General features: G+C 43.6%; 1 long non-coding RNA gene across 1 annotated transcript; it reads left to right on the top strand.

The window, feature by feature from the left end:
* The first annotated feature begins 3,901 nt into the window (after nucleotides 1–3,901).
* On the top strand, nucleotides 3,902–23,696 carry LOC106146401. The gene is made up of 3 exons (XR_001230823.1): nucleotides 3,902–3,976; nucleotides 21,213–21,287; nucleotides 23,522–23,696. It is a non-coding gene; the product is annotated as an uncharacterized LOC106146401 (long non-coding RNA).
* The last annotated feature ends 234 nt before the right edge of the window (nucleotides 23,697–23,930 follow it).

Here is a 23,930-nt window from a genome sequence, read left to right as displayed (position 1 = left end):
CCGGTGGACAGGGACTGGGCTCCAGACCAGGACTTGTGGTCTCTTGGAATCCTGAAGTTCCAGCTGCCACATCCCATGACAGGGACCCAAGAATGAATGTGGCTGCACAGGAGGAGCCTCTGGAGTCTGTGCTGGGAACCACGAGGTCGCCAGATCTCTTGTGGGCACAGACGAAGTGTTCCAGCTCCAGCCCATCTGCTGTACACCTTGGGGAAACAAGCTCTCTGAGCTTCATCTAGAGTGTTGGGACTCTTTCTTTATTGAGGTGAAATGTCTAAACAGTGAAATGCATAGACTTTACAGTATACTGTAAATACTTTGTTAGACAAAGGGAGTCACATAGTGTGTACTTGTGCATGGCTTCTTCGTAATAATGTTTTTGAGATGCATCCATATCATTGCATATATCATTGTTTCCTCCCTTTAATCCATCTCCGTCACTGTAGGGACACACCTCACCTCTGGACCTCTTCACCAGCTGTGGATACTTGGGCTGTTTCTGGTGGGCACTAGGTGTGTTTCAGTGGGCGTGAATTTGACTTCTGTTGGGTAAATACTTACTTGAGGGCCTCAGATGCATGTCAGCCCTGCCTCCTTCCAGGGGACCTGCCATGGGGAGCACCCCCCCTGCTACCCCTTGGGGCTCAGTTCCCCTGCTGCTCCTAGTCTGTGACTGAAGATGGCAGGGGACAGCCCCCGCAGCAGCCTACCGCAAACTTTGCCAAAGCTGCACTGAGTCCTTGGCTCTTTCTACCTGGACCCCTTCCTGTCATCTCTGGCACAGGGGAGAGACCTGCATCCTCTCCTGCCTGCTTCCTCCTCAGTGACTCTGCTATATCTTACCCTGTCCCGGCATCTGCTTCATTGAAGACCCACTCAGACTCCACCTAGGGTGGAACTTCAAGGTCATACCCTCCCCGTATTTCAGTGAGGATGAGCCAGTGAAGTGTGGGCAGGAAGCACCTAGCATGGGGCAGGCTTTCTACCTGGCAGGGTCAGCTGGGCAGAAAGGAAGGTCTGCAATGCTGCTCTGCAGGCTGGAGTTCCTTGCCCAGACAATACCACCAGCAGGAGGAGCAAGAATCTGATGCATGTGCAGCCATCCAGTTCATCTTGCCCTCAGAGCAATTCCAGAGCAAATAAGGGCTTGACAGTGGTCTCTAGAACACGGGTGAACTGAGACCAGGGGGTGGTGCCATGACTGAGGTTGTCAGATGCACAGATCCACCTACATGCCTCATGGCCTCAGGTAAGGCTTTGGCTGATGTGGGCATAGAAATGACACCTCAATGTTACTGCCTGCCTGAGTGTAAAGTGGCCCTGCAGGTGTGTGAGCTCTGGCACCTGCTGTATTCAGCTCTATGCCACAGCAAAACTGGCGCACGGCTCTGAAGGTTCAGTTGAACTGGGCCCCAAACCAGCAGGAAGGTATCAATCGACTAATTCTGCAATGCTGGTTCAAGGGTTCTGGGAGGAGCCACTACAAGAGAGAAGTAAAGAAGAAAGGCTTCCCAAGAGAGGAAGTTTGGTCCCAGACATCTGCTTTTAAGAATGACCTTGCACTCAGCAGGCTGAGGCAGGAGGATCGTTGCAAGTTCGAGATCAGCCTGGGCTACAAAGTGAGCTCAAGGCCAGCCTGAACTGCATAGCGAGACCCTATCTCAAAAAGACAAAAGAAAAAAAGAATGATCTCAAGAGATCAACAGTAGAGCAGGTGGGGCTTCCCTTTCCCTTTGGTATCTGTTTCTTGTTTATATAACTACTGTATTTCCAAGTCCCCAAAAGAGAAGGGAGGAAAGGTGCTAAGAGGACGGAAGCTACACTGAATCCTTCCAGACAGAAACAACATAAACAGGAAGTGTAGGTGATCACCAGACCTATGGGGAAACATTCACCGTGGCTCACAGGAAGTGCCATTTTCTCCTAGTACCACAAACAAAGGTTTCATTTCAAAACTCAGTTCCAGCACCCAGTTCAAGGCAATGAGCTGAGCTCAGCCTTCTCGCCTTTCCAAAGACTCACTAAAATGGCATGAAGCTAGGTATGCAAAACAAACCCAGGCAAGGCCACAGAGCCTCTCAGGAGTCACAATTCGTTCAAGAATTTTTGGAAGGTTGAGAACAGATAGGTGGGTACCTATGACTCAGGGGAGCCAGCAAGTTGTGTCCCAAAAGGAGGGGAACATGGAATGTTCCAAGACTTACTCTGCCTGGAACAAACTCTTCCCATCTCCACGTGGCCTCCTTCATTCCACACAGACATCACCACCAAGAGAACTTCCAGGGCTGCGCAGTCTTAATCGGCCTCCCCTCCCTAGCCTGGTCCCTCCTCACAGTGCCTATCCTTCACCACCTGAGATTACATCACTCTTTTTCATCCCCACCAGAGTAGGAGCTCACTGAAAACAAGGGCTGAGTCTGTCTTGGTCTCCAGGTGCCAAGCAGAAGACGCTTGTGAGAAATGGGATGCCTCTCACCCTGCACAAATGATGTCCTCACCCAACTGCCCAGAATCTGTGAATACATCACCGTGAGACAGGAAATTAGGGTGTGGCAAAGCTGGCTGGGGAAGTAGGCCGGACCTGCTAGTTTCCAGATCCCGAACACAGGCATGAACGGTTCCCAGAGCCCTATACATGCACTTCTATGTGGGAGACCCTGACTGACCTCCACTGTATATTAGTAGCCGTCTTAAGCATTAAGTTTCTGTTGTCTGAGATGTTTCTGTTATCCTGCCTACTTCCCCGAAGACACGCACCTTTCCCTTTAAATCAGGACTGCCCACCGTTACCTAGCTACTCCCGCCTCTAGAACTAGGACTGCCCACCGTTGCCTAGCTACTCCCGCCTTTGTCCAGTTACGTGGTTACTCCCGCCTTAAGAACTTCCGCATTTCCCTGCGCCCTATATATACACCGTACTTCCCGCCAATAAACGAGACTTGATCAGAATCCTGTCTTGTCTCCATTCTTTGTGTCTCTTGTCCTGTTATCATCCCCACTCCCCTTCTAGGGTCCTCCTTGACTGTACCCGCGGGCCGGGACACTTCTACAGAACTTGAGCAGGTTGGCCTAGACCTGAAGTGTGCCTGAGGAGTAGGTGATACAAAACTGACAGTTGCCATTGAGTTTTTGCCACTCTGTTCTCTCTGGCAAAGTGGCCTGCCCTCAATCTTTAGGGTGTACTTCATTTCCTACTTTTACTTTGCCCAAACTTGCTCTGCAGAGCCTGTTTGTTTTCCTACCTTTAATAAAACTTTGCTACTGTTTGTGTTGTCTTGACCAAGTCTTTGCTCAGGACAGAAAGAATTTAGAAACCACCTCCAAAAGGAGATTCCAGATCCCCAAGTTTAGTAACAACCATAAAAGGCTAAAGGACTTTGCAGATGAGATGAAAGGTCTTGAGAGGAGAAGATGGCCCTGAATCATTTCCATCAGATGGGTCCAATAGTCCTTATGTGTGAAAGAATGGGGTCAGTCAGAGAAGAGGTGACAATGGGGAAGCAGAGAGATGTGGGGCCATATGCTAAGGAATGAGGCAACCTCCAGAAGCTGGAAAAGGCCAGGAAGTAAGTTCTTTGCAACTGCTAAAAGGATCAACTCTGCTGATCTTATAGGTCAGTGAGGCTGATTTGGGGCTTCTAACTTTCAGGACTGTAAGATGTATGTTTAGATACCGAGTTTATATTCATTTGTTGCTGCAGGAATAGAAAATTCACACAGTGCTCAATAAATATTTACTGAATGAAGGAAGGAAGGAATGACTATGTGGGCCCAGGAAGGGAACTTCCACCCCTACACTTCTACACTTTCTGGAAGAAAAAAAGCCCTGCCTGTCATTGTCCCTGAGCGAAGTGTCATTCTTTATGAGGTGACAAGGCGAGGCCTGGCACAGAAAGGGATGGGGGATGTGGCTGAAAGCTGCCTCTTACTCCACCACCTATTGCCAGCCTCTGCTGTAGCTGATCATTTACTAAAGGTAAAGTCTGCCCCCACCGCTCACGCCTGCAGGCCAGGCCTGTGGTGCCTGGCCCCTATGCTGGAATGAATGAAGCTCGGAAAGAAAGGCTGCCTTTGGCTTTCAGGTCTCACCTGGCTCTCCTCCTAGTTCTCACCTGTGTCAGACCCTGAAGTTAGGAGAATGAGCGAGGAGGCTTCCCACACGCCCTAGCAAGGTATCCCTATGTGTCACTAAAATCCTGGGAGCAAGGAATCCAGCACTGTCACATGGTGTGTGTGTCTGTGAATGTTCAAGCATATGATGGTCTTTCTTTTCTCCTACGTAAATGAGAGCATATTAAACAACACCAACACTTTTCTGCACCATGGTTTTTTCCCATTTCATATGATATCTAGTTACATATTGGTAAATATTTAAATGGTAGGTATGCCTAGTGTTTTAGAGAGCCAGGGCTCTATTCCACAGAATGTCAGTACCATAATTCATTTAATGCATTCTGATTGAGAGACATTTTGCTGAAATGGGGGCACATTGCACATGCAGATGGGTGACCACTCAGCAGTATGCCATCCAGGTCTTTGCTGCTCACTGACCCAAATAAGAACCTCTTCCATCTCCTCTCCCTTCGCTCTGTGGAGCCCAACCCCATGCATTTCGGCCACCTGTCACCTCCCACAGAACTGCAAGAACTGCTTTCCAATCCAGCATTTCTCCATTCGAGAAATAAGTCGGCAAGAAAGGAAAAGTTTATCTGTATACATAACAGCCTTCTTGTTTCTCCTTGTCCTGCCTGGCTTTTGTCTGTTAAAATCCACAGTGACTAAAATGACCTCGGAAATAGCCCCAGGGGCTGGGTTTTCCTGGGAGGATAAGGTCTTAACATAAATCTAGGCAGAAGGAACTCTAAGGGACAGTCCCACATTTTGTAAATTCATGAAAAATTAGATGATAGAAACCCCAGCAGGGGCTGAGTATGCCTAAAATTGTTTAAATGTCCAGTACATTAGTACTGATCTTTTCTGGAATGCTGGTGGGTTTTTTTTGTTTTTTTTTTTTTGGTTTTTCTCCGGTACCGGGAACCAAACTCACGACCAGGCGCTTTTGCCCCTGAGCTAAATCCCCAGCCCTGCTCTTTTGTTCAAGAAAGCAATCATTGGCATATGATGTTGTGATTTTGCCTTTTTTGTTGTGTGTGTGTTTTTTTTAAATGATTCTGCTCACTTCCCTTGAAGAGGCCATCTGATGTCTATTTCCTTAGCTAAATATTTCTCCACTGGGGCATATGATGCACATACATTTGTATTTGGGATCCACTCCTATGCCCAAACTGGATTGATTGCATTGTGGAAAGATCAGATAAGAAAAAATAACATTCACATCAAAGATTCTTTGAACATTCTGAAGCTGAAAAAAGAGCTAAGGGGCCTTGGCCATTAGGCAAGGTCACCTATGTGCCTTGCACTGGGAGAGGAGCCCGGCCAAACCCACCGGAACAACCAAGGTCAGGGACGTAGCAAGTGACAACTGCCTGGCCAAGAGATGGGAGGTGGAATTCACGCATCCATGACGATGCACCTGGTGCACCTAAGCCCCACCTCTCAAGCTCCCATCCACATAGCCGGTGCTTTCCAGAACCATCTCTTCCAGAGTCACTGGGAAAAGGAAGGCACACAGGTCCATTCCAGACAGAATGAGATATTTAAGGTCTCTGTGATTGTCTGTGACATCAGAGACTGAACCAGGTTCCTGCACAAATTGTAAAAAGGCGGTAAAGTACCCTTGTCAGAGGACACGTGGATGTAAGCAGGGTAGATAGAGCATGCTGCTTTGGAGATGACTATAACCTGCTGGGTTCACCCTGCACCTCTCTGGGTGGCCCCATGGCTTAACTGGGTGGCCATTATCATTTGACGATCAGAATGGCTAAGACTTAAGGATTAGCAGCCAAGCTGCCTGACTTCCAGTCCCAGCTGGAGCTCTGAGGGAGGACCCCATGTATTGTAAGTTCATAACATATTAGATGATAAAAACTCCTTGAACCTAAAAGAACACAAATTATTTAATTCCTCGATTTCCTTAGCTGAAAGTAGTCACCACCTAGGTCATTCTGAAGGTTAAACAAGATACTTGCATAAGGAAGCATGTGCCCGACCCTTCATACATGCTTGACAAATGGTTTATGCTTACATCTCTCGTCTTATTATCCTGAGCATACCATCCAGTGACTAACCAGATTGTCAAAAGGGATTGGAGGGAGGGATTGAAAGGGGCAAAAGAAATCAGGTTAGATGTGCTGAGCGGGCCAAGGGCTTTGCTACTTTTCCTCTGGGTATTATCCGAAAGTGTGAGCTACAGGGTCTTGGCAGTCAGCTGACTAAGAGTCCTTAAACCTGGCTGTGCTTCAAAGGAGACAGAGAACTTAAAGGTGAACTGGCCAAAAAGCCCTCGAATCATCCTGATGGGGCCAGGTCTGTGGGTGACAGGGCTACTCCAGTTCCCTTCCTGGACAGTGCAGGTCACAAAGGGTCAGAGAGAAGGGACTTGTCCAAGGTCCTGCTGTCAAACTGTGTCCACACTGGGGCCAGCGCCGGCCAGCCGATCCTCAGAGTCCCACGGTCCTTGCTTCACACAAGGCTCTCTGCAGCCAGAGGCTAGAAGAGAAAATCAATGAAGGCTTTCCTGGTCCCTGAAAGCATTTTTTAAAACACAAAATGGGGCCGGGGAGATAGCTCAGCGGCACAAGTGCCAGCCTGGCAAGTGCAAGGTCCTGAGTTTGATTCCCGGTATCAAAAAAAAAAAAACAAAACAAAAAGCAAAATGAGGACAGCAGAATTTCCTGCCAACATATTCTCACACTTTCTTTCAAAGAAAGCAAACTTCATGATGTTGGATTTTAGCTGAATCTGAGTGGGAGCCTTAACCTGGGCTGGGGACAGAGAAGCCCTGGGCTGGGAAGCTGTGTTGAGACCTTTTGGAGTCCTGTTTGCCTGCAGGAAGACATGTGCTTAGCTGTCTGTTTAGAATTCGCTCTTTTCAGGAGGATAAATATCAGCTTGGTATTTTGAAAGGGAGCAGATGGGTGTCGAATGACAACCATTTTCTTTTAATGATGGACATGTGCTAATGAATATGTAAGTATCCAGAGGTGAGGCTGGGAAAGCTCAGCCCTGCTTGGACAGATTTTTTTTGGAAATAGTTTTTGCACCATGGGCCAGGTTGCCAGGGACACTGAGGTTTTGATCATGCCTCTCCCTCCCTGCAGAGCCCAGGGTTGGCACTTGCGGGTTGAATTCTGTGCTGATGGCCCCTCCCGCAGAAGAAAGGGAGAGAGGGGAGACTACCGGGATCCACTGAGGCCCAAGTCAGGAACTCCAAGATGCTTCCTGGCAGGGTCACTTCCCCATCTGTGGCCTCAGCCATGTGGGCCTTGCTATCATCACCACACGGTGTGGATAAAGGTGTCCACGAGATGCAAGTAAAATGCTCACACTGAGCGTGGCAGGCAGTGGGTGTGCCGTGAGTGGCAGTGGCTGTGGTCACCCAGGCCTGGACTCCTCCCATCAGCCTGACCTGTTCTGGGGACTGAGATGTTGACATCCTGCCCTGTACTCTCAGAAGGGAATACTGTATCGGGCTACAGGCAGAGCAGGAAATGAAGCCCAAGGGCTCCTTGCAGAGTTCACCCTCCCTGTATAAGAAGAGCTCTGGGTAGAAGTATGCAGAGGCCCCTTCCACCCTCACGGGCACACACTGGATGACTGTGGAGACTTACCCTGGTCACCCCAACACTGTCTGCTCACTAAGATCCCCTGGTGAGCACCTGAATGGTACCAGGGCCACAGCCTGCTCCAGAGCAGTCAGACAGGAGCCCTGGAGGTAAGGTCTTGGTGGTATTATGGCCAAAACTCCCCAGGGGATTATGAAGTGCAGCCTGAGTGAAGAACCACTGATACGACATAGACATTTTCTTTTATCTTTGCAGCGCTGCTTCAGATACAGTGTTGCAGCTGGCAGCACACTGATTTTCCCAAGGAAAACAACTAGAAAAGCTGAACAAAAAACACATATGTACACATGCACACAAATCTGTTTGAAAGCGTCTGAGAATTCCTAAGCCAACTAGATCTTAAAAGGATAGTAAATACTTGATTACTCCCCAAGAAGGCAAAAAGGAGAAATAAAACAGGTGGGATAAATAGACAATAAATATCAAAGGTATCTATTTAAACCCAAATATACCATGATAAATAGATGAATGATGTAAATAAATGAAACATTCCATCAAAAGAACTTGTCTTTTGAGATTTGCAGTAGAATGATACATTCTTGTTTTGTTTTGTTTTGTTTTGTTTTGTTTTGTTTTGAGACAGGGTCTCACTATGTAGTCTAGGCTGAACTTGAACTCACTGTGTAGCCCACGCTGGTGTTGAACTCATGGGGATCTTCTTGCATCAGCCTCTTGAGTGCTGGGATTACAAGTGTGCATCACCATGCCCAGCTAGAGTGGTATATTCTCAGGACTGTAGTCCATACAGTTCTCCCATCTAAGACTGCACTGTTTGTTTTAGAGAGGGCCCTGAAGATGTTGACTATTCTGGCCAATCATGAAACAGCAGGTGAAAACAAAGGTATATCAAGAATGACTCCCCCAAAAGGTCAACACTTCAGGTTGAAAGCTGCCTCAAACCCAGAAATGAGGGACTCCCTAAAGACAAGGAGTCAGTCCTAAAAGCAGCCAGAGGGAACAGACGGACTACATGCAAAAAATAATTGACTAAAGGCAGAATTAGGCAGACCAAAGGCAGTACACTAATATCCTCGTGGGGGTGTAACTGTCAGCTCAGAATGGTAAACCCAGCAAAAATGTTTTCCTAAGATGAAAACAAAGTCCTTCTGATAAACCTGGAAGACTTTCTGTCACGCTCTCAGCAGAGACCGACAGAAGCAAGTTTTCAAGGATGTACATCAGGGAGGACACGTGATCATAGCAGAAAGAGCTGGAATGCCTCGGGAACAGTCAGCATGGAGAGTTGGACATGACCTTGGTGGCTCAGGAATGCTTCCGTCTTTGGCTGCCTGCTCTGTGCACAGCCTTGCCTTACAGGTGAAACTGCCTCCCCTGAGCAGGGGTCATTAGGGACTGAGGGCCTTTATGAGATCCTGCTTTCTAGAGCGGTGATTTCCAAAATGTGGTTCCAAACAGGTCCCTTGGACCCTCTCAGGGGGTCCATGATGCCAAAATCATTTTTACAGTTGGGTATGGTGGCGCAGGCCTATAATCCTAGCATTCTGGGAAGCTGAGGCAGGAAGATTGCATATTTAAGCCCAACCAGGGCAACTTAGCAATTTAGTGAGACCCTGTCTGAAAAAAAAAAAGGGTAAGGAGGAGGAGTTGGGACTGTAGCTCACTAGGTTCAGTGAAGCCCTATGTTAAAGAGACTTGCAAAAATGTAAAATGATGCTCCTGTTCCAGACGCAACATGGTAGCTAGAAGCACACTGATTTTCCCACTAAAAACAACTAGAAAAACTGACCTGAATTTCTCTTTTAGAAATTATGGTTGCTTTTCATAAAACATAATGTTATTTGTGTGCACATTAATGGGTTTACTGTTATTTTTAGGATGAATATGTTTAAATGTCTTCAGTGTTCATTTTAATGGGAGTCATATTGCTAAGCACAATCCACATAACAAGAGCACTTTAGAAGACTTAAAATTCTAAGAGTCAAAAAGGATCCTAGGAGGTCAGGTATGGTGGTGCACACCTGTAATCCCAGCATCAGGAGGCCGAGGCAGAGGGATCAATTCAAGTTTAAGCCCAGCCTGAACTGTATAGTGAGACCTTGTCTCAAAAAGAAAATAAATAAATAAATAAATAAAGGAGTCCTAGGACCAAAAATTTGAGAGCTACTGTTTGAGAGCAATAAAAATAAAAATTCAAATCAACACATTCTGCCAGTGACTCTGAAACTTCCCACCAGTGGAGCACACACTTTCCTACCTGTTCACCAAACTAACAGACTTTCCTGTAGGGGTGGCGCAGCTTCGAAGACTTGAGTATTAAAATTTTTTAAATCTCCTCAAGCCCTTCTCTCCCTTTCTCTCTCCCTCCATTGTTTTGTTTATTTACTTATTTATTTGTTTCCTTATTACTTATTTATTTGTTTATTTACTTATTTGAGATGGTGTCTTGCTGTTAATCACTCTGGTCACCAGCTCCTGGCTCAAGTGATTTTCCAGCCTCAGCCTCCTGAGTAGCTGGGACTAAAGATATTCACCACTGTACCTAGCTCTTTCTCTCTTTTTAGATGATAGAAATTGTACCCTTATAAAGTTTAAAACAGGCTAGGTGTGGTGGCACACACCTGTAATCCCAGAACTCAAGAGGCTGAGGCAGGAGGATCACCATGAGTTTGAGGCCGGCCTGAGCTACACAGAGAGTTCAAGACCAGCCTACATTACAAAGTAAGTCTGTATTTCAAAAAAACAAAACAAAAACTTAAAACAATCTCAAAAAGATTAACTTACTTGCCTACCATAACAAAGCCCAAAGCCTGATAATCTTTAAAAGAGTACAACAAAGTCAAAACCATAAAATTCACAATGTTTGGCATGTAGCTAAAGACGACCAGCAGTAGGAATTTAAAGAAATAGGAATATATGACCTATACCTAGCAAAAAAGCCAATTATTATAATCAAACCAAAAAGAAAAATTTGGAGGGGAGCAGAATTGAGGATCATACCCAGGACCTCATGTGTACCAGGCAAGGGCTGAACCACTGAGCAACAGCCTCAGCCCCAAGAACAGATTATTCACTTAGCAAGCAAGGACATTTAAACAGCTACTATGAATTCGCTCACTACACATAAAGTAAGGATTTAAAGGAAAGAAGAACCTAACCAGAAGAGAAATTGAAGTTATTAAAAATAAGTAGAAATTTTAGAATGAAAACTATAGGATTTGAAATTTAGAATTCACTAGATAGGATTGACAGCAAATGAAAAACTGCAAGGAAAAAAATAATCAATAAGCCTGAATGAAGTTAGATCTACTACAGAAATAATCAAGGACTACTAAGTACATTGAATTTGAATTAAAAACCTTCACATGTCTCACACACACACACACACACACACACACGTACAAATGATTTCACCAGAGAATTCTTTCAAACAATTTAAGAAAAAAATAACCCTAACCTTACATAAACCCTTCGAGAAAACAGCAATAGATGGAACCAAAGTCAGTATCACCTTGATTTCAAAACCTGATATGGACATTACAAAAAAGAAAAATTACAAATAATCTTCCTCAGGAACACTGGTACAAAATTCCTTAGCAAAATATTAGTGAGCAAGATAAAGTAATATATGAAAAGATTAACACCTCTAGTAAGAAAATTAGTTTATTCTACAAATAAAAGATTGCATTAACATTTAAAAATCAATGTAACTCACATTTAACCAGATAAAGGGGGAAATCATGTACATTTGACAAAATTTGATATTCACTATAGTAATACCAAGAAAATTTCAGAAAACTAAAAGTAGACTTATCAAAAAATTTTTTTAAAAGTTGGGTATGGTGGCGGCGCATGCCTGTAATTCCTGCACTTGGGAAGCTGAGGCAGTAGGATCATTGTGAGTTCAAGGCCAGTCTGAACTACATAGCAAGAGCCTGTCTCAAAAAAAAAGTCTTCAATCTGAAATGATAGCAGCAAAAAACCTATAGTAAGTCTTATACTGACTGAAATATTGAAAGTTTTCTGTCTGAGATCAGGAGTGAGAACATGTCTATTTAACATTACATTAGAGGTCTAAGCAAATAAAAAAGACAAAAAAAAGAAATAAAATTTATAGACTGAAAAGGAAGAGATAAGACCATTTTTTCCACAGGAAAGAGTATATATAGAGAAAGTCTAGATATTTATGATCAACTTTTAGATTAATAAATGAATTTAGTAAGGTTGTCAAATATAAGGTCAAACCAACAAGAACAAAAAATCCTTGCATTTCAATGTACTAGTAACAAAGAAGTAGAAAGTGAATTTTTTTTTTTTTTTTTTTTTTTGGTCTTTTTGAGATAGGGCCTTGCTATGCAGTTCAGGTCAGCCTTGAGCTCACTTTGTAGCCCAGGCTGGTCTTGAACTCACAACGATCCTCCTGCCTCAGCCTCCTGAGTGCTGGGATTACAGACATGCGCCACCATGCGCGGCTCTGAAATTTTAAAAATATTACTTACAAGAACACATGTATGCATACACATACACACACAAAAAAACACATCCAATGCATTGGAATAAAACTAATGAGGGAGTTGAGCATGGTGGTACACATTTGTAATCCCAGCACTCGGGAGGCTGAGGCAGGAGTATCATCTGAGTTCAAGGCCAGCCTGGGCTCTGTAGTGAGTTCAAGGCCAGCCTGAACTGCACAGTGAGACCCTGTCCCAAAACAACAACAACAACAAAACTAATGAAGGAGACATGAGACCTCTACACCAAGTACAAATCAGTATTATAATAAATTAATACAGACCTAAATAAATGAACAAATAACTTGTTCATGGATTGGAGGACTGAATATTATAAAGATTTCAATTCTTCCAAGCTTAATCTATGGTTTCAATTCCATAACAATAAAAATTGTAAGCAAGGTTATTTGGTGGGATGCGGAAATAGGCTGACTCTAAAATGTATATGGAAATGCAGAGAGAGAACAGAGACAGGATTTACACTGCCAGCTATGACTGCCCTCCATTAAGATGAATAGGTTTTAGAACAAAAGAGAGTTCAGAATCAGACCTACATTGGTTTATGACAAATGTGATGATCTGTTGCTACACAGAATGGGCAACCTTAGTAAGTCAGGCTGAGCCAACCATCTAGTAGTACAGAGAATGTAGGTTTTGATACTTAGATCATACAAAATGCAAACATTTTGATCCTTCTTTTATACTATCTACAGAAAGCAAAATGTAAAAAGTTAAAATCATAAAGTTTCTAGGGAAACAATTTAACAGAAGAATTTTATACCCTTTAAATAGGTAAAGATATCTTAAACAAGACACAAAAACAGTTAACAATAAAAGAAAATAATTGGTAAATAGATTTGATTTAATTGTCTTTTTTTTTCAGCCAAAGACATCTTTAAGAGAGTAAAAAGATAAACCATTGAATGTAAGAATTTTGTTATATATGTATATATGCATATATAAACATACACACACACATATATACACACACATACGCATATGTATCGTTTTGGGGGGCAGGGGACAGGGTCTCACTATATATGGTTCAGGCTGCCCATGAACTCACTATGTAGCTCAGGCTGGCCTCAAACAGGCAATCAATCCTCTTGCCTCAGCCTCCCAAGTACTGGGATTACAGGTGTGCCCCATCACACATATGTATCTTTAAAACTCATGACTGGAATATATAGGAAATCTTACAAATCGGTAAGAAAAAAAGCAGAAAATAACAAACAAAAAAAAAAAAAAAAAAGCAAAGTAGTCAAACAAAAGCTTCACAAGACAAGTTTTGTAAATAGCCAGTAAATATACAGAAAATTGTTGAACCTCAGCAGTTTTCAGGGAATGCCAAGTGCAAACCACAGTGATGACCACTCATACTAACCAGAATGGCTACAATGCCTTAAACTGACAACATCAAGTTCAGGGGAGGATGGGGTCCTGGAACTCTCAGACTTTGCCCTGGGGACTGTGCACAGGGAGATTGTTGACTGCAGCTGCGAAAGCTGGACATTTGCATACTCTGTGACCAGCAATTTGCTTTTAGCTACATACCCCAAAGAAATGCAGGCTTAAAACACGGTATCAAAACACACTGTGAGAATGTTCAGACCTTCATCATTTGCACTCCCTAGGCTTCCCAAAATCTAAATTGTTAGTTAATAACTGCAGGACACTATACACAGGTAAGTCTAATAAAAGCATGGAGTGAAAGAAGTAGGCAAGTTGATAAACAGAGTTAATTTATGTCAGAAGTCAGGAGAACAAGGCTAATGACCAGGAGGGAACAGGTATGTTCTATTCCTGGATCTTGGGAGCCAGTTACCTAGGAAGGCTGACTTTGAAAACTGAGCAAGCTATATGTTTATGTTTGTGTCCTTTTTTGTTATACGTCACACTTTGATAAAAACCGACCTTCGTTAAAGAGAAGGGAAGGAGGAGAGAGGGAGGAGGTGGGGACCCCCAAAAGGTAGCAAGAGCTTGTGGGAGGGAGAGAAGAGGTGAGGAAACAGGCTGGAGACGGGTCCCACCTGGTCTCCAGGTGCCTGCGCACCCTCGCCCAGCGTCTGTGAGGCGTGGAGTATTCACGCTGCTTTGGTCAGAGCAGATGGCTAGAGCAGGGTGCCAAGGCTCTCTCCCGCCTACCCTTCTTCCTGAGGACTTGGATGTCATCCGCCTCACCCGTAACTCTGCCCACTTTCCCTGGGTGGATGGAGATTTGAGTGCCAGCCTCCGGATAAAGAAGGGGATTAATCTGATCCTCCACCTGGGTACCTCCTCGTGGGCCGGCGAGGGGATGAGCAGGTGGTATGTGTGTAGGAGCGGCAGAGACGGGCTTGACCTCCCTTTATGTGTCTTTTCTGTCTGAGCTGGGCTGAGGCAAGGCGTGTGCCAGCCAGAAAAGTGGTCTCCGAGACTGCAGCTCCCCCAGGGCGAGGCGTCCCTTACCCTTGCCTGGCTCTGTCCTGCTTGCATTGGAGGCGGCAGGGTACAGCAAAGGGTATCACAGGCTGAGAGGCAGAAGGGAGGACACCACACTTCCTGCGCAGGATGCCAAGCCCTTCGGGGGTTCCAGAGTGAGCGCTCCAGCCTGCTCCGCTTACTTCTATCTAGGACAAATGTTGCTGGTGGTGATCTCTGCTCTTTCCCCGGAACAGTATTCTCTGAGCCTGTCACGGAGGGAAGCAGACCCAGGTGTACGAGGGCTCTGGTTTTTTCACTGCCTTTGTGACCTTAAACACATCACAATACCACTCCTGCCACACGTGTTCCCTCTCTGTGAAATAAGGCCTCAGAGTCCTCAGCTGTGCAGTGTGGTGGCCACTAAGCCATGTGGCACACAGCTATTTCAAGTAGTTAAAATGGATCTTTTGCAAACAGGAAGGGGGACGGGAGACAAAGGGAGGAGACAGGGAAGGGAAAGGGATGTAAAGAGAATTAAGTAAAATGAGTCATGCAACAGCGCCTGCCTGGCAAGCAGGAGGTCCTGGGTTCAATTCCCAGTACGGAAAAACAAACAAACAGATTAAGTTATGCGCATGTACCAGCTCCTCACAATGAATGTACTGTGAACATCTACTAATACAATTTTAAATTAAAAAACGCATTAGTTTAAATGGAAAAAAAATTTTAACTCAGTTCTTTTGTCTTGCCTGCTACATTTTAGATGCTTAGTAGCTCCATGTGACTAGAGCCAATATAAAGGATAAACCAGTAAATACTGGGGGAGCTGAAGCGGGTGCAGGGAAAGGCTTCAGAGGAACGTCCAAGAGCCTAAGTGGAGGTAGCATGGTTTAGGACAAACCACAGACACCTTCCAGGCCCCACAGATGAGTACCGAGGAGGTTCTAGCTGTAAAATACGTGATATGTGGCCTCGTAAACGTACTTTCACAGTATGGGAACAGCACAAAGGAGGGTCAGGGGAGCTTCATGAAGGCAGAGATACCATGGAGTGACCTGAAGGTCAGGGTAGGGCTGCCAGGCTGACAAGGGGACAGACCGCCTGGGAAAAGCCTGGGAGACAGGAAGTGGCTCGGAGTGCTCTGTGGGTGGCCAGTAGTTTTTTTTTGTGTATACAGTATGCTGTGTGCTGTCATTGTTCTGTTTTGATTTTTGATCCAGGATGGAATGCTGGAGACTCCATTCTCAGGCCTTTCCCTGGTGATCTAGATGTTGACTGACTCAGTCGGTCGATTTGTGGGAGCACTTTATTCCACTCTTGTTATCTTGGGGTCCGCAGATCTAGGAAAGTGGCAGTTCTGCCTCGGTGCTTAGGGAGTAAGTGTACCAAGCATCTTGGGATTTCCTCTCCTGTAACTAAAGTTCAATATTGATATTTAGCTTTTTCCCTGCTCTACAGGTAGCAACTGCTGTCTAATAAATCATGCCCAAAGATAATAGCTTAAGATCTAACCTTTTAGTTAGCTCACAAATTTGTACGTTAGTGATTTAGGTGGGGCTCAGCGGACGTCTCTGGTTTTGGCTCAGCTCCTGTTTTCTCTGCAGTCAGCTAAGAGATGGGTACAGGATTCTAGTATCTTGATGAACTCTCTCATGCGCTGCTTGGGCAGGGAAAACAACGCTGTCCTCTTTAATGATTTAAATGCTTCAGGGGATCATCCTGGGTGGTCCTCATGGTAGAGGAAGGGGTCCAGAGGGAGAATAGAAGGACTCAGACTCTGTTACATTTTCTTTTTTTGTGTGTGTTGTTTTTTTTTTTTTTTTTCTCCGGTACCAGGAACCGAACTCACGACCTTGCGCTTGCCAGGTAGGCGCTTTGCCGCTGAGCTAAATCCTCAGCCCATTTTTTTTGTTTTGTTTTGTTTTTTTGTTTTTTTCTGGTACTGGGAACTGAACTCACGACCTTGTGCTTGCCAGGCAGGCGCTCTGCCACTGAGCTAAATCCCCAGCCCCTCTGTTACATTTTATTGGCCAAAGCAAATTATAAGGCCACCTCAGACTGAAGGAGTAGTGAAGTATTCCACCTATTGATAGCAGAGAATATGTGTTATTACAAAGTATTACTCATAAGTGCTATAAAAAGGAAACAACCCAATTGTTCAACTGGTGAATGATGAAGACCTTTTTTTGTTGGTATCAGGAATCCAACTCAGGACCTTGCACTTGCCAGGCAGGTGCTGAGCTGTATCCCTGGCCCTTAAAGAGCATTCTATATAATTTTTAGGGAAAAAATCGTTTCATTATTGAATTGTGATTAGAGCTTGTCTGAGGCCTAGTGTCTTGCCATGAGGGCCGGCTATGGTATGCAGAGACGTAATTCCATGTCTCTCTGGTCATAGTTGAGGCCTCAGTGGTCTCATGCTGTCAGGCCCCAGGGCAAGATTGTATCAGCTGAAGACCTTCTGGTTCCTTGAGAACCCAGTAGTAATAACAATAGGGTTTCATCTTGGAGAAAGGACAAACTTCTTAACCTGCTACCTCTCCTCACTGTCCTCGTCAGCATGAAGAACCTCATCAGCATAAGGTCACTCCCACCATCTGAGTCCTCTGATAATCCCTCTGAGTATTGTGTACATTGAATAAACGGCGGCTAGCCCAGAGTGTCATCATCTTTTGCGCAACCTGAGGAACTGACCTCCAAATACGCCCCCCCAAATCCCCATCGCCATACTTCTGTCTTTTTTTACCCTTCACCTTATCCCTTGCCCTACCCCTCACTAGACAGATGGGGGACAGATTGGCCTCATAGATGCACTGATAAAGATAATCTATCCATACAATGTAGTTTCATTTATCAACAAAAAGCAATCAAGTACTGATATATGCTACAATATGGGTGAAACTTAAAAACAATATGGTAAGTAAAGGAAGCTAATCACAAAAAACATATTAAAAGAAACAAAAGATGACATTGTAAAATTCCATTTATATGACATATCCAAAAGACATGAATCTATAGAAACAGACAGTACATGAGAGTTTTTTAAGGTCTGAGGTAAGGAAAATAGGCTTTAGGGGTGATGAAAATGTTGCAAGATGAGATAGTGGTGGGCAGGGGACATAGTTCAGTGGCATAAATGTCTGCCTGGCAAGTGTAAGGTCTTGAGTTTGGTTCCTGGTACAAAAAAAAAAAAATTAGTGGTGATTTATAAATGAAATCTATAAAATTTTCACTGTTTTAGCATACGAGCTGCCGAAGACAGCACGGAAATATTCACTGTTAATGAATTTTCATCTCCTGTACAAATAATATATGAAATATATTTGAAATAACATATTAAACCTTATTGATTAAAACAATGGCTATTTCTATTAGACCCTTCCCAAAATAAAAGACCCTGTCAAAAAATTGGCAAGTGAATAGATGCTTCTCAGAATAACAAAGCTAGCAAGGCTGCAGGGAAAAAGGAACCCGGCTACATTGTTGCTGGGAATGTAAAGTAGTACAATCACCGTGGAAATCAGTATGGAGATTCCTCAGAAAACTAAAAATAGAAATTCCATTTGACCCAGCTATTTCCCTTCTAGGCATCTTCCCCAAAGAGCTAAAGACATTATATTACAGTGATACACACATACTCATATTTATAGCAGAACTATTCATAATAGCTGAATCTTGGGAGCAGCCTGTACATCCATCAAGAGATGAAAGGATAAAGAAAATGTGGTATAGGGGCTGGGGATTTAGCTCAGCGGCAAAAGCGCCTGACTGGCAAGCGCAAGGTCGTGAGTTCGGTTCCCGGTACCGGAGAAAAAAAAAAAAAAAAAAAAAAAAAAACAAAGAAAATGTGGTATTTACAAACAGTGGAATACTACTCTGCCAAAAAAAGATAAATTTGAGTTATGTGTAGGAAGACGGGTGCACCATACTGTTAAGTGAAATAAATCAGACACACAAGTTTAAGTATGACATAGTTTCTCTTATATGAGAAACCCAGAATATAAATACAGAGCAAAACAAAAGATAATAGGAGGGAGATAGATTTATCTCAAATGGGAAGATCAGGAGATGGAGGGAGGGAGGGGACAGAGTGGGTGAAAAAAGAATTAAAATGTGTTATGTACATGGACCAGCTCCCCGCAGGGAATGTCAGCGTTATGTACTGCAAACATGCACTAATAAAAAATAAAATAATGGCTATTTATTTTTTGGAGGAGATAAGTATGTTTAATCTGATTAAACATTACACAATGTCTGAGTTGTTTTGTTTTGTTTTGTTGTTTGTTTTGGTTTTTTTTTTTTGGTACTGGGAATCAAACTCAGGACCTTGCACTTGCCAGGCAGGCGCTTCTGCCACTGAGCTATATTCCCCGCCATAAATGCTACACTATGTATACATGTATCAAAACATCATATTGTACCCCACAAATATGTACGACTCTTGTTTTGTGTATTAGTTAAAAATTAACTGCTGGGTATGGTAGCACATGCCTGTAATCCCAGCACTCAAGAGGCTGAGGCAGGAAGACTGCTGTGAGTTTGCGGCCAGCCTGGGCTACAAAGTGAGTTCAAGGCCAGCCTGAACTGCACGGTGAAACCGGCTCAAAAAGACCAAAAAAGAAAAAAAAAAGCTTTATGAAAAAAAGTGTTCCAGGAATGGTAATTTCAATTCACCTGAGAGAACCTTCTTCCCTTAGTGGGAAATGACTCTTCAATGCTTAGAATTTAAGATATATAGATAATGAAATAAACCAAAGTTAACACTGGCTATTTCTAAAGGCGGGTTTTATTTTTTGAATAATGTCCTTTACGCCCATTTCCTGCCCTCCCTCGGCAGACAGTTCTGAGATATGCACCAGGCTTTGGGTCCAAGTGCAGTTGGCAACACTCCAACATGGCCTTAGAAGAAAACTCAATGAATGTAGGAAATTATACTTCAGGGGCTGCTTTCCAGGCCCTTCAAAGTTCGTTTACAGGGGCTGCCTATCATCTCTTCAGAAGATGAGCTTGGCTTCTCGTGTCACTTTACCCAGGAAGACAGTAAAATGTGCTTAGATCACCTGCAAGGTAATTGCTTCAGTGGTGCTTTACAGTTTACAAAGACATTTTTACATGTTTCTTACCCCTTCCCCAACCACATTGCAGGACAAGTAATATAATGGAGATTCTGAGATGCCAAGAGACTTCAAAATATCTCTCAGCTAAGGGGCTGGGGATTTAGCTCAGCGGCACAGCGCCTTGCCACACAGCCTGGCAAGTGCGAGGTCGTGAGTTCGATTCCCGGTACCGGGGGAAAAAACAAAACAACAACAAAAAAACCCAAAAATCTCTCAGCTAATATGGAGCAGAGTTCCTCCTGAATATCAGTCTTTCAATTTCCGAATCACCTATCTGACCTCTGTACCATGATGGACTTGTGCTTACCTGATGCACAGTTTAAAGGCCCCAACAGGTTCAGGTGAGAAATTTTCCAAGGTTTGCAGTGCAAGGGCAGTTTAAAGAAGTGTTTCTACGATTAACCACTCCACATGATAATCTGTGTCTTACTGCCTTATTCTTCAAGAGCAAGTGTATCTGGGACAACTTTGTTTACCTGGCTTCCCTTAACTACAGGTCCTATTTTTCTTTAGTATTCAGGTAACAAATACCTACTGACACCCACTCAGAGCCAGGCCCCGGGAGTTCTGAGATGCTTCCATCACTGTCCCACCGTTTAGGGCTTTACCACCCAATTGCAGATGACATACTAAGTCTAATTCTGTCTTGGGCTGAGTGCGGCATCAAAATATGTGCAAGGTGCTCGGGTTGCATAATCCGCCTGGAGAATCAGAAAGGTTTTCTAAAGGAGGTGACATCTGAGCTTCCCCTTGCACAATAAGTAGGGTTGTGACAGACTAAGAAGATAGAGAACTCTCTAAGGAGTCAAGTTGCATAAAATCTATCTCTGAACTTCCCGTCTCCCATATGCCAGGTATCTATCCTGTGTTTATTATTTCGAGATAGCAGTCACTATTCCCCAATTCCTCCCACACATATACTTTTAAACTGTCAGAAAGGTCTTTTGGATGATTCATATTCTAGCACAGCTAAACCACATCTGTTTGTAATCACTCAAAACCTAATGGCCGGGGCTGGGAATTTAGCTCAGCGGCACAGCGCCTGCCCAGCAAGCGCAAGGTCGTGAGTTCGATTCCCGGTACCGGAGAAAAACCAAAAAACAAACAAAAAACAAACCTAATGGCCCCAGCTCTATTAACCACAATTGGCTGGTCACAGTAAATGTCCCAAACAAGTCTATGCTTGCTTTAGAATGGAACATCTCTCAGACTTGCTTGTTATGTGGACTGGACGGACTAGGGTCTATACCTCCTAATACTCACTACAATCTAAAATCTCTCCAGCAGGAAGGGTGCTATACTAAAGAATAACAGCAGGCAGGACACAGAGAACTCCATAAGATCAAGGAAATCATTCTTAAATTTAAGACTCAAAAAATCTATGATGTAGTAAATGCCTTTGCTTCAGAGAAATACCATAAATAATTCCTATAGTTTTAAAGCTATTTCAAATTCTGAAGGCTTTGCTTGTTTCTTAGAAAATCAGGAAATGGATTTTGAGCTCAGAAAAGTTGAACTGGCTTCAGATTAGAAAAAAAAATCAGTGTCAAAACGTAAGTACGTAACTTTATCTGGGAATGAAATAAAGGTTAGCAGGAAAGTTAGCATCACCAACAAGGTTTATTTTTATTAACTTATTTATTTTTGGTCTTTTTGAGACAGGGTCTCACTATGCAGTTCAGGCTGGCTCTAAGCTCACTTTGTAGCACAGGCTGGCCTCAAACTCGCAACGATCCTCCTGCCTCAGCCTCCCAAGTGCTGGGATTACAGGTGTGCGCCACCATGCCTGGCAAGGCTGATTTTTAAAGGCTGATGACAAATCTGAAAAAGAAGACTGTGGTAAAGAGATCCAGAGAATTAGGAATATTCCTAGAACTAGCTCTAGGGTAGTACATATGAAATAATTCATGTGCTCACTGACTTCCCATTTCTGAAATTTTATTATACACTGATTGCAAAAAAGTTAGATGAGGAAGGCACGGTGGTACATGACTGTAATCCCAGCTATGTACTCAGGAGGCTGAGGCAGAAAGATCGTAAGTTGGAGGCCAGCTTGGGCAACTGAAACCCTGTCTCAAAAATAGCATTTTACAAAAGGCTTGGAATATAGCTCAGTATGAGACCCTGGGTTCAATCCCTACTATTGGGGAAAAAAAAAAAAAAGTGCACGTAAGTGAAAAATGGAAGAAAACAGATTTTTACTGTTATGATCCAGGGATACTATTAATCTTACGTGAATAACCTTCCAGATTGTTCTCCATGAAGAACAGTCCTACATAATACATTTCCCCCCACGAAAATCAGATAATTATGCACACCGCATCTGGAAACTCAAGTTTCTTCATTTGGTACCTAGAAATTTTTCCAGGTCAAGAAACCCTTCCGATGTGTACCTAAATATTTTTGATGGCTGCAGAAACTGTTCATTTTGAGGAATGTACCAAAATTTAGCCATTTGACTGTCATTAGCAAGAAAGCTATTTCCAGTTTTTTGTTAGTAGAAATAAACTGTAATGGGCTGTTTTGACAAATCTTTGTACAAATAAAAGGCTACCTCTCTCAGTCCTGCAAAACACTCTGGACCAGGAGTAATTCTAGCGTTCAAGAGGAGATCGCCCAGCGGATGTTCCAAGGCCTCACTGCTAGAGGTGTCCTGTCCCAATCTCTAGAGATCATATCACCACAGAGTAACCCAGTTCAGGGTACAGCATGTCCTGACTCTTGCCTTTTTTTTTTTTTTTTTTAGGACATGACAAAAATCAGTGTAAAAAAGGAACAGTTAGCTAAATTCTAGGACTTTTCAGAAATGTCTTTTTCATAAAACTGAAAAGTAAACATTTTGCATTATTTATTAGCATCACATTTACAGGACCACTTGCCTTCAGGCTTCCTGTCTGGCAGAATTCAGGTTTGCTGTGGGAAAGGATGAAGCAGAATCTTGTAAGAGTGAAGATCTCTGAGCAACTAAGATAAAACCTCTAGTCAAAGCAAACCAGACCCAGAATATAGCTACTGGGTCTGTTACATTTACATTACTGTTACATTCTCCCACTTTTTTTTTTTCCGTTTTGAGACAGGTCTCACTGTGCAGTTCAGGCTGGTCTTGAACTCACTTTTGTAGCCCAGGCTGGCCTCAAACTTGCAAGGATCTTCCTGCCTCAGCCTCCGGAATGTTGGCATTACAGGTGTGCACCACTACACCTGGCTCCCACCTTTTTATCTCCCACACTTTTTCGTGTGTGTGTGTGTGTGTGTGTGTGTGTGTGTGTGTGCGCGCATGTGTATGTATGTGTGTTTAGACAGGGTATCACTATGCAGTTCAGGTTGGCTTGAACTCACTTTGTAGCCTGGCTTGCCTCAAACTTGCAGCGATCCTCCTGCCTCAGCCTCCCGAGCACCTCTTTTGTTGGTAGGGGTGTGTGTGTGCACTTGTGCACTACTGGGGATTGAACCCAGATACTGAACTACATTCCAAGCCTTTTTTTTAATTTGAGGCACAGTCTTGCTAAGCTGCCAGGACCCCTTGCCTGGCTTCAAATTATTCTTTTTGGTCACAGTTTTGCCAGATAACCATTTTAAGCCTTTTATTAAAGCAGTTAGTGTCACTTCCCCTGTCTGGAATTTGGAAATATACCTCTGGAATATTTGGGATGAGACTGCCATTTTTATGTTTTGATTGTACTCCAGAATTTTAATTATAACATATACATATAATTACTCATTTCCGTATTTCTAAGTAAGTTATCCAGTCTTCTTCAAATAGTTAGAAGAGAATAAATTCCTGCAGAAAAAGGATACCTCAGATTTTGGAAGAGATCTATCCCTCCATTGGAACGGTTCCCCAGAATCCAGAACACTCACTGGCCAGCAGGGCCTTGTCTAAGGTAAGCCCACAGTTCCTAAGATTTTCTCACACAACGAAGTGCTGCATCTCAGCTGTTGGCAACTCAGACCAAGGCATCATTTTTAAAGAACATTTTCTTTTCTAGGAAAGACACCCATTGGGGATCTTTGCAATATTTAGTTTTATGTTTAACTGATACTTAGTTCTCTAGGTAACTTGGTAATTAACATACTCTGCCTAAAATCCACAGAGTCGGTTTAGTAAGTTGTGTGTTTGGATTTCTCCTGAACCCAGTCCGATCAAAAGTCTGTATGGAGATCTAACATGAGTTTTCAAGCCCTTTTAAAACTCT

Source organism: Chinchilla lanigera, unplaced genomic scaffold, assembly GCF_000276665.1.
Source record: "Chinchilla lanigera isolate Chin_1 unplaced genomic scaffold, ChiLan1.0 scaffold00076, whole genome shotgun sequence".
In the NCBI taxonomy this organism is placed as follows: Eukaryota; Metazoa; Chordata; class Mammalia; order Rodentia; family Chinchillidae; genus Chinchilla; species Chinchilla lanigera.
The sequence above is the reverse complement of the archived record's forward strand: the minus strand, read 5'-3'. Positions and strand labels throughout refer to the sequence as shown.